Here is a 12,129-nt window from a genome sequence, read left to right on the forward strand (position 1 = left end):
TGGCCATATTTTCATTAATATTATGCAATAAAGATTATACAGTTGGAAGGAGAGTATGACAGTGCAACTGCATAAAGGTGGTGGCAGAATTAGGTATCAAACTATATGTCTGTTCGTATTTCTTCTGTAGTTTTAGGATTTGGGGGAAATTGGTAAGAACTCATATACAGAATTGGGCAGATGAGGACAATATTATTTATGTAGGCCAGCATAGCTTTTTTTTTTTTCTTTTTTTTAAAGGGCATTCTTTGTTTTACTAATGTGGTCACTTTTTTACAATAGAGTAAAAAGAACAGCCGATGAGAGTAAGGTATACACTGTCATTTTTTTTTTAAGATTTTGCAAAGACATTTGACAGGGTGTCACATGACAAGTTAGTTTTTAAGTTGTAACATATGGATTTGGATATCAGATTGGTGGATTGGTAACTGGCTTTCTGACAGATATCAAAGAGTTGTATATGGGGAGCAGTATCAGAGAGTAGGAAGGTTACAAGTGGAGTTACCATAGGGGTCAGTATTTTGACCATTACTGTTCAATCTTTATGTCAATAGTATTGTCACGGGACCACAGGGAAATATTCAATTTACAGATGAAGTGAAGATTGGGAGGGTTATTAATAACAGTGCTGATGTTTTGGCTCTTCAAGAGGATTTGAATAAGATGGAAAGATGGACAAATGTCCATCTTTCCATTCGATTTTTATTATTATTATTATTCAGGCCTCCAAGGAGTCAAAAGACTCATCGAGGGAGGTCCTTCCTAAGACATAAAGTCTGTCAAGACTCATCGAGGGGAGGTCCCCCCCCCCCTGAGAAACACAAAGTCTATCATACCACTCTTTAAACTCACTGATCGTTCTCGCTCCCACCACTCCATCAGGCAATGCACTCCACGGCTCAACCACCCTCCACACAAAGAAACCACTCCTTACCCTCTTGCTCACAGTTTTTTTTCGTAACTTCCAGGGATGGCCTCTTGTCATCACTCCTTCCCGCTGTTCAACCAAGCGAAAGAACTCCCCAGTGTCAACCCTGTAACCACCTCTCAACAGTTTAAAAGTCTCAATCATATCACCTCTCCTTCTTCTATCCACCAAACTCTGCAGTCCACATTCTCTCAGCCGATCCTCATAACTATCCTTGTACAGTCCTGAAACCATCTTTGTCATCCGTCTTTGTATCCTTTCCACAGTTAATTTATCCCCTTCAAATCCTGGGGACCAAATCTGAGAACAATAGTCCAAGTGTGGTCTGATCAGAGACTTATACAACGGAATGATAACCCTCTTATCTCTGCAGGTTAGTGTCCTTCTCATAATAGCAGCAATCCTCTGTGTTACCTTCACCACCTTTGCAATATGTCCCCTAAACTTCAGGTTTCTATCAATCATCAACCCCAGATCTCTTGTCTCCCCTACTTCCTCCAGTATAACTCCTCCCATAGAGTATGCAGCATCCCATCGATGTTTCCCAAACCTCAAGACCTTACATTTTGCTGCATTAAACTGACACCCCCATTCATTTGCCCATCTATCTAGCTTATTTAAATCCTCTTGCAGGGCTACCACATCTGCACTATTACTAATAATCCTTCCCAGCTTCGCATCATCCGCAAACAACTGAATATCCCCCTGCAATCCACTGGCTATGTCATTGATATAAAGGTTAAACAATATAGGACCTAGTACTAAGCCCTGTGGGACTCCACTTGTAACCCTCTGCCTCCTGGAAACTGCTCCACCATACACAACTCTCTGATACCTATCAGACAGCCAATCCTGAATCCAGTTGACCAATCTGACATCCAGACCCATGTGCTGCAACTTAAATATCAGCTTATCAGGTGGCACCCTGTCAAATGCCTTCGCCAAGTCTAAGAGAATTGCAGTATATGCCTTTCCCTCATCTAATGTTCTTGAAGCTTTATTATAAAAGGCTAGCATATTGCTAAAACAAGAGCGTCCTTTCACAAATCCATGTTGATTCTCACAGATAACATTACCCTCATCTGCCCAATGCTGTATACGGTCCCTCACTACTTTCTCTAAGATCTTAACAACTACTGATGACACACAGACTGGCCTATAATTAGACACTTCCAGTTTGTTACCACCCTTATGCAATGGCACTATCTTACCTTCCTTCCATTCCCTGGGCACCTTTGCCAAAGCCAGACTTTCATTGAAAATCCACGTTAATTGCACTGTCAATTCCCTAACTGCATAACTGCTTTAAATTTCTGCAGCTTTGAAAGCTTTTAGAGAGTATTCAAAATCTCTTATTTCAGTTTACCATTTTGACAAAAGAAATAAAGCAATAGTATTGTTGTAAATTCGAAGCTTCTAATTCTGTACTCTTTCTTTGCATCTGAAACCAGCTGTTCAACGGGCTGCTGAAATTATTCTAAGATTTAGAAATACTATGCTTTATTTTCAATATGTAAAAAAACTGTATACCACACAAAGAAAGTTCAGTTGTGTTATTTTTGTTTCTTTTTTTTTCAAAAAAAAAAAAAAAAAAAAATCAGCTAACGCCTTTTTATTCCCGTATACGGGAGTAGGCGAGGCCATTTAGCCCTATCTAACTTTTGGAGACTGAGTGGGCAGTTCAATCTCCACTGGTACCCAATCAGAGACAGATGGCCCAAGGCTATCACTAATTAAGCGGTACGCAGTGAAGAGAGACGGCTCAAATGTGCCGCCATCTCGTGGTCCCTAACCCTAACACAATATATTTAATGACTGAAATAACGTGGGTTCTATGGTCGATTTTCTTGAGTTTACAGGACGAAAAACCCGAGTTTCCGGGAGGAAAATCCTGCTTGCCCGTGCCAGAGATTGACTAACTCGGGAACCGGTCGAAAAAAGGCTTAGAAAAATTTCCTCTAGTCGCCGACTAGACTCGAAACCAAGTCTTCCTTCGTGCGGCGGTGTGCAAACGCCACATCCGCTGAGCTACACAGGCTCTTTTCTTTTTTCTTTTTTTTTTTTTAAATCTAAATATTACTACTTCTATTGCTGCTGGTTGCTATTTCTGAAATACATCTTAGAAATGCTGGACAATAATCCTCTTACTTGGAGGAAAAGCTAAAAGTCTTAGATTACTCTTTTGAGAAATAAAGCAATAGTATTGTTGTATATTCGAAGTTTCTAATTCTGCACTCTTTCTTTGCATCTGAAATCAGCTGTTCAACAGGCTGCTGAAATTATTCTAAGATTTAGAAATACCATGGTTTATTTTTACTATGTAAAACTGTATACCACACAAAGAAAGTTCAGTTGTGTTATTTTTGTTTCTTTTTTAAAAATCTAAATATTACTACTATTGCTGCTGGTTGCTATTTCTGAAATACGTCTTGTATTTCAGAAATGTATTGAATCGTATCCAGATTTAGCTGGACATATATATGTCCTGGCCGGTTGGAGGATTAATTACCAATGCATTTTAAAATTCTCCCAGAACTTGATTGAAGATAATTATTTTTGTCAAACAATTATTTTATAAATTCATGAAAATCCGAATCTAAAAATTAATACAGCCTCCAGTTCCAAATTAAGTTTTCTTTTTTATTCTATAATAAATTTAGTTTAATCCTTTATCCAAGTGTGAGCAAACAAAGTTTGCGCCTGAAAGTATCTTCAGACTGGGGTAAGGTGATACAACACCGGGCAACTCGTTGCAAAGGTGGAGCAAGCTAACATCACTCCTATCTCAGTATCTCCTATAAGACCTGGCTCCCACTGAAGAGATCTCAATAACGGTCAAAACTAGTCTGGGTAGTGGCCCTTTCCTTAATGCATAACATTATACATATCTGCAAGGAGATGTGTTTTGCATTATGGGAGATACTGAGATAGGAGTGATGTTAGCTTGCTCCATCTTTGCAACGAGTTGCCTGGTGTTGTACCACCTTACCCCAGTTTGAAAGCTTTCAAACCAGTAGAAATTTAAAGTAGTTATGTAATCGAGTTCCAGGAGAGGAGAAGGGGGGGGGGGGAGATGCTGTAGAAAATCTTCAAATTGACCTTTTGATTATTTTGTATAGGATAACCTTCATGTTATATTTTCAGCATATCTACAGTGGTTACACTAGATATTATAGTATTGTGGATCCTAAAAAAAAATCTGTTGCAGTTTTAAGCAAAAGACAAAGGTGAAGAGTCTCTGATAAAATACCATTGGATATAAATTTTTGCTATTAAAAAGACTGACAATCGGAAACCCCGAGTAATGCAGTTTAACATCATTTGTTGTTTAAAAAAAAAAAAAATTGTTCCTAAAATTGAAATGTTACGATCCATATACGGTATTTTGCAAGAAAAGAAAGCAAAATATCATATTTATTTCAATAAACGTTTTTTAAAAAATATAAATATTTGACACAATATTTTAAATGAAACAAACATTTGAAAATTCGCAAAAAAAAATCTTCTATATTGTCAGTAAAGTGAAAGAACATAAAGTTTTCTTGTTCTGTGACTCCGATTTGAAGAATAAAACTCAGCAAATTTACTATTACTAAATAGATTCATTGCAAAAGCTGATCTCTGGTCATTTCAGGATTAATTATTTTTACACATGTGAAATTCGTTTTTATTTTTGGGAAAAGACACAATAATTGTGCAGGAAAACAAAAAAAAAAAAAAATCAGATATCGTAGGACAGTAAAGGAAATTCCAAGTAGCACAGTACATGTAAAGTCAAAGGTTGTTCCATCATAGTTAATCCATTAACGACTTTAAAATCGCTGTTCAGGGATTAATGGCGAAGGGAGTAATTGCATGATAAAAAGTAGAATGCTGACGAAGTTTTGACGTATTAAAATTGAATTGGCAACTATGCTGCGGAATCTTGTCCGGAAGCAGTGCAGTATGTTTGTTTTATTCAAAACATATATAATTACTTTTCATCTTCAAACAAGAAGATGGCGTGTACTCCTTAAACATTTAGAAAAAAAAAAAATCTTTAACAGTGAAAAGATTAAGTGAAACGAGGTGGTCCACAAAAGCTGACACTGTATTGCTTTGAAACCGTGGATATAAACAAATTAAAGAGGCATTACTTGAAGTATCCATTTCTCCTCATGAAAAACCTATTTCTAAATTAGAGCTCATCATTGGCTGATTATTTTGAGAATTCAGAAACAGCAATTTTAACAGTTGTGTGGGACAAAATTTTACGACGAATAAATAAACGATCTTGTAGAGATTTACTACTAGTAAATCTCTACAAGATCCCGATATGGATTTGTTTTTTATTATTATTATTATTATTATTACTACGGGCTACTCCAGGGAGTCCTTAGACTCATCGAGGGAGGCCATAAACATCATGTTCACACAACTGTTCAACACTCTCACAGTATCTATCATACCTTGCCTTGAACTCGCTCACTGTCATAGCACCCACAACAGACTCTGGCAGCTTATTCCACTCATTTACCACTCTAAAAGTAAAGAACCCAGCTCTAACACCCCTGCTAACCACGCTCTTGCCCAGCTTCCATGGGTGTCCCCTAGTTCTCCCACCACCAGTCCTGATCTCAAAAATATCCTCTGAATTAATCCTATAGAATCCTTTTAGCAATTTGAATGTCTCAATCATATCTCCCCTTTTCCGCCTATCAACTAGTTTCTGCAACCCACAAATCTTCAACCTGTTCTCATATGGTTCATTCCATAGACCTGCTATCATCTTAGTCACTTGTATCTGGATCCTCTCCACCTCCTCCCCATCAAGAAGGAACAGAGGTGACCAAATCTGGGCACAGTAGTCGAGATGAGGTCTTATCAGGGCTCGGTACAGAGGTACAATAACTTGCTTGTCTCTGCTCGTCAAGGTATTTTTCAACAACCAAGCGAGTTGATGAGCTGATTTAGTTACTTTCGCAATGTGCCCCCTAAACTTCATCTCCCTATCCACCAACACTCCCAAGTCCCTGGCCTCATCAATCTCCACCAATGTGGTATACTGCTGCTAATCTTTTCACTCCGAAATGCATAACCTTACATTTTGTCACATTAAATTGACATCCATTCTCCTTAGTCAAGACCTCCAATCTATCTAAGTCATCTTGCAAGACTTTGACATCTTCTGCATTCACTATAGCCCTACCCAACTTTGCATCATCAGCGAACAAATGAACTGTCCCACTTAGACCCTTCCCTATATCGTTAATGAACAGATTAAACAGCAGTGGTCCAAGAACAGAACCCTGTGGCACACCACTAGTCACAGGCCGTCTTCTGGACTCTACTCCTGAATAAACTACTCTTTGATATCTCTCCATCAACCACCCAGCTATCCATCTCACCAACCCTATATCCATTCCCATGTATTGCTTTGAAACCAAGTTTTAAATGTTTAAGGAGTACACGCCATCTTCTTGTTTGAAGACGAAAAGTAATTATATACGTTTTGAATAAAACAAACATACTGCACTGCTTCCGGACAAGATTCTGCAGCATAGTTGCCAATTTAAGAAGCAACTTGCAATTTTTAGCTAATAATTTGTTACAGTCTTTAGTTGGTTTTATTTTAGATATAAGAAATAGTTTTTGCTGCTCCAAATGAAGAAGCGAATTTATTAATAGATGAGACAAAATTTAAAGATGAGAAGGAAAGAGTAAAAAAATGAAAAAAAAAAAGTCTCACGAAATTTCACAATCTAATGATGAGATTACTCGTATATTACATGGGAAAGAAAATTTCATTGTTAATACTTTTAACGTCTTTGTGATAAGCTAATTTTGGAAATTAATGAAAGAGCAAAAGCTATTTACACAGATATGTTTGGCATTTTTCTGAAGAAAGATATAGCTAGAGACAAGTACAAGACTAGTATTAAAAAATTTTTACAATCTCATGGGGCTGATATTGATTCAGAAAAATTTATTGGTGAAGTTAATCAATTTTTAATAATGATAAAGGAAGAAAATTTTTCAATTAAAAATGTACAAATTTATAAACGATGGGTTAAGGTCTACTTTTCCGAATGTAGAAACAATTCTAAAAATACTTTTGAGGATACCTATTTCAAATGCAAGTACTGATCGCTCATTTTCAGTGTTGAAACGAATAAAAAAATTTAAGAAGCAACTTGCAATAAGACAAGTGACCTGTGGTTATTATGCAATGAATCAGATGTAATTTACTCGATTAATTATGATGATTTTTATTTGCTAAAACCAAAGCCAGAAAAAAAAACTTTTAGTTATTATTTTAAATTTAATTTGAACTGATATATATATAGGGCCACTGAGAGAGGGTGACACTGAGACTTTTGTCATGGGCCCAACCATCGGGCCCCGACGTGTCACATAACTGCGTTTATAATGCATTTTAATTCTTGTAATAATACAACAATGATAAAGGATAATGGCATATCGAGAATGATACTGTGTTTTGTTTTAGACAGACACTATGCTCTTTAGTTTGCCGTGAGTGCCCAGAAGACACCGATTCTCTCGGCACGGATCGCAGTAGTTATAGCAGGTGATGACGTCAATAGGCGTTCGTGCAAGGTTGTTGCAGTCAACTGCGCTAGCTAGTAATTGCATTGACAGTAATGTTTGTGGTCCAGGCCTCACTTTTTTTAAGTGGGACCCGGACCACAGACTTGTCACTGGCTCGAAATTTTCTCTTGGCAGACCTGTATATAATGCAAATATATGTATACCAATGTTGTGATATTTTTAGTTTATTAAAATGAGTTATTATGGCAATGTCGACTTTTATTTTCAATAAATTTAAAAAAAAAAGCGTATAAATTTGATTAACTGAAATAGATTTATTTTTGGGGGCCTCATTATGATGTTGCACCTAGGTATAAATGTAGCCCTGTCCCCCTTAGTCAAAATCTCCATACTAATTACTTGATATATAATCAAGTGTGTTAATTTGCTGATGCATGCCATCTACATCTTCCTTTGCACTTCTTGGCCTAGAGTAACAACCAACTATGTATTCTGTACTATTTAGACTTCTGGACCCAGTGCTGAACTCCTACTAATTTTGGCTGCAGTTCTTTTGCTATAAGAAGAATTACTCCCCCCCCCCCCCCACCATCATTTCTTTTCCCTTTATCCTTCCTAAAAATGCTGTATTCTTTATGTTCTACATCTATATTATCTGCCATCAACCAGGTCTTAACAATGCCAACAGGGAGAGTTTGACAAACCAATGCCAACTCCCCCTCCCCCATCCAAATTTCAGATTCTTTGAGCATTAGTATACATAACACTGAGGTATCCCCCTTGGATTCACAACTACCCCACACCTTGCATTGATTATCCAATCAAATATGGGACCAAAAACAACTACATTCAGGATTTTTGATCATTCTCACACCTGCCTTATCAATAGGTCTCACATCCTTAACTGTACTTCCAAACTGTCACTCAACAAACTTTTCCACTGACACTTAACTCCAAACCCATTCAAATGCAATCCGTCACTCATAAGTTCTTCTGTCCATCAGATTCATTCCATACCATTGAATGACCTATGAAATCATGATAATGGCCCTTCATCTCAGTTAATCTAAAAATCTATCTTACCATGACAATAGAATCATGATCTTTGCTCTGTTATTCTTCTTTACTTCTTCCAGTAACTCTTTTGTATCCTCTTTCATTAATCAAATTAATTCACTATTAATTATTAATTAATAGCAAATATATTAATTCAATTTTAAATTAGGCCAATTAAATTGGTGTTGCATTTCATTTAAGTGACCTGATTTAAAATTCAGATTGATTCCAATTCAATTGATTTCTGCATTTCCTGAGGAAAAATTTGGATGGCAAATTCTCTTATGGATTTATTTCCTGTTATTTAAACATTTTTTAATGTATGCAGCAGTGGCAGCCCATGAAGTTTTAAGTGGGGGTGCTGCCTATACAAAATTTTAAAAAAATCATTCTGTTTTTCCTAATTAGTAACCAATTTATTAATAAATAAATCTGATTTATTTATTATATTATATGGTATCTCTTCTGGGTCTGGTTTCCACTAATGACATTTAATGTTTGTATCCTTGTTTCCTTGGAAGTAGAGAGGCTCTGTTCGGTGGTAGGTTTGTGCCTGTCACTGAGTGGAGCCACCACTAAGTCTTATATACTGGAGTGATCCTTTAGGGACACTCAATGAGACTTAGATTTTTGGAGAGGTTTTCCCATGCCTTAACATAATTCAATAAAGTTCAAACTGATTTGGGTAGTGGCCCTTCCCATAATGCATAGCATTATACGTGCCTGAAAGGGGGTTCTGATTTGTATTATGAGACACTAAGGCAACTGATATGAAATCATTAGCCTTTATATACGAGTAGGCCAGTCATGAAGATACTCTGCACACAAATGTTGTTTGCTTACACTTGGATAAAGGATTAAACCAAGAATATAATTTCTTGGCATCTTTAGTTTATAGTATAACCAAGTGAAAAAAAACTTAACATCTAGACCAGACCTCCTATTCCTTTCCAGGAATAGTGCAGGGTTCATTTCCCTTCTCAATAACTCAGACCATTATGTTGTGCAAGTTTCCTCTCTCACAGAATGCCCTCCAGCCACAACTAATAATCTTGTGTCCTTTGACACACCCACCCATACTAACAAATGTCTACTTTTGCTTTCCATAGCCAGACAACTGCTTCCACTCTTCTGATCCAAACACTTGCACAGAAACTCTCACCAGTGTGAAGGTCCTCATTCCCCATTCTATGCGAAATTCTCATCCACTTTGCCAGCCATGATTTAGCAACAAGTGTACTACCAAGATAGTGAGAGGAAAAAAAAAAAAAATTCAACATACCATAGATGACTTGCAACAAAAACTCCAGCTTCACTCTCAGCCTATGCTGAAGTACATGATAAACGTAAAACTATAAAAGTTTTACGTTTATCATGTTTATCATAAAAGCAAACCTGATTTCATAAAAGCCAAAAAGCAAAAAACTCACCTCTTGTTCAAATGGAAGTTGTACCTTCTGGTCTCTTCAAAAGGCCATTGGATGCAACTTATGCTCACTTGCAATTCCACGTTTCTTCCATCCAAAGAGCAATCACTGTTATAGCACCTAAAGATCAAGTTAATTTATGGTGTCACTCTTCTCCACCAACATCCGCATAGATGACCAAGGGAAATCGCCTCCTACCATACTAGAAACCAAGCACCATATGTCTCCTGTGGTCTTATGGCAAGAGACATGAGAAATATTAAATAACTTTCATAAAAAGTTCTTCCAGTCTGGATGGCATCTCCCCAATTGTACTAAAATGTTGTGCTATGGAACTAACACTTATCTTATACAGTCTTGATAATGTTTTATAATCAGCTGGTACTTATCTCAATATTGGAAACAAACATATACCCAAGCTATTCTAAAAAAGGGAAATAGTCTATTGTCAAACTACAGACCAATACCGATATAGATTTCACCAAAGGATACAAGAAACATGCTGTTGCTCTTGGCATTTACAGAGCATCTAATCTTGTCCAGCAGTGAGGCTTGGTCAGTAAATTGCCATCCTTCAGTCTATCTTCCAGATTCTGTAACTAGGTAGCCAGCTTTTTTCTTATTGTTCACTGCATGTCATGACAGATGGCTTTCTCTCATCAGGGCTCTATTCTATCACATACTATCTTTCTCTTATACATAAATGGTCTACTCTCAGTCACCAATAATCCTATTCACAGCTTTGCTGACAATAGTATACTCCATTCATCCTACTCATTCAACAAACCATGCAGTGCACAAACATCCCATGTTTCAAAGTTATTGGCTAGTACCTTAAATATCACCCTCCATACTATCCTTCAATGCTATCAAAATGCAGTCTCACCTTTTTTCTTGCAAAAAGTATCTTGGCTTACCTACTATTACCCTCTAATATACAGATTACCAGACAGAATCAGATGATTTGTATATCACTGACTACTACTAACTCTGTACAAATCTCAAATCTGCCCATCCTTAAAATACTGTGAATGGAATACTGTTCACATGTAGAAAGAAATACTAAGAAATTCTTACTGCTGTCCAGGAAAGAATAATTCAGCAGATAGATAATTCCTTCCTCACTGACCCATTTCAACCACATGTCACATGTCAACTGTTTTAGCCTTTTATTTTTTCTTTTACAGCTACTTCCATGAACCAGCCTCCATCATTCCTTTCTTTTCCAACACGCTTGTATAAATACAAACAGCAGCTTTTCAGCTCAACTGCAGATGCACTGAATCTGCATCCCCTCTTCCTCTTATTTCATCTACTTCTGTCTCTGAAAAATGTCAACAGGTTTCTATTTTTCCAACGCTTGCTTGCATCACAAACATACAGCTGTAGTGTATTATAGATTCTTTTATCTCGTGTTATACACACACACAGGGTATCCACATTGGACATCCCTAGTTACAAAGAACGGTAAAAAATTGAAATGTAGAAATACGTAAGGTTGTTGGGTTGTTCAAATGTTCCAGAGATTCTACAAATTTCATCCAGAATTCTACAAGAATTTTTTTTTTACAAAAACTTGGTGAGTGTTCCTTCTCATTTGTACAATTTCGACATCATGGTCCATACACTTAAGAAGTAGTAGTAACACGTTGAAACTAGGGAGGTCCAATGTAGACACCCTGTCTGTGTGTGTGTGTGTAAATAAATGTGTTAGAAATCGTTTTCACAATATAATACAACTTACACTAGATAACAGATTAACTGTTATCAAGTAACCACATAACAAGTAACCAACCAGTTTGCAGCATGATATAGAAAATCTGTCACTGGATTTTATGAGTTACTGTATTTGGCAAATCGACATAACGAATTGTAGAAGATATATGATTTCACTAAAATAAAATAATAATAATAATAAATATACAAAAGCATAATTAAAGATAGATAATTCATTGTAATGAAGAAAATATATATATATGTTCTACTCAATAACACACTATCTGATCAAAAATACCCAAACACCCCTTTGTAGTACAGAATATGGCTACACAACCATGACTCATACAGTTATAAAAGAAAGCACATGGACTTGCAGCCTTCATAGACAAACGTTAACAATAAAATGAGTCATAGCATAGGCTCAGTGCCTTGCAGCAGCTACCCCTGATT

At 36.7% G+C, this 12,129-nt stretch overlaps 1 protein-coding gene across 1 annotated transcript in view; it reads right to left on the bottom strand.

Moving 5' to 3' along the window:
• The window catches only part of olf186-M (Ki-ras-induced actin-interacting protein-IP3R-interacting domain olf186-M), a 238,910-nt gene that overhangs the window by 16,203 nt on the left and 210,578 nt on the right, over positions 1-12,129 (bottom strand). The window lies entirely within an intron of this gene.

The sequence above is a fragment of the Typopeltis vanoorti genome, chromosome 2, assembly GCF_054136105.1.
Source record: "Typopeltis vanoorti isolate ZY-2024b chromosome 2, IOZ_Tvanoo_1.0, whole genome shotgun sequence".
NCBI lineage: Eukaryota > Metazoa > Arthropoda > Arachnida > Uropygi > Thelyphonidae > Typopeltis > Typopeltis vanoorti.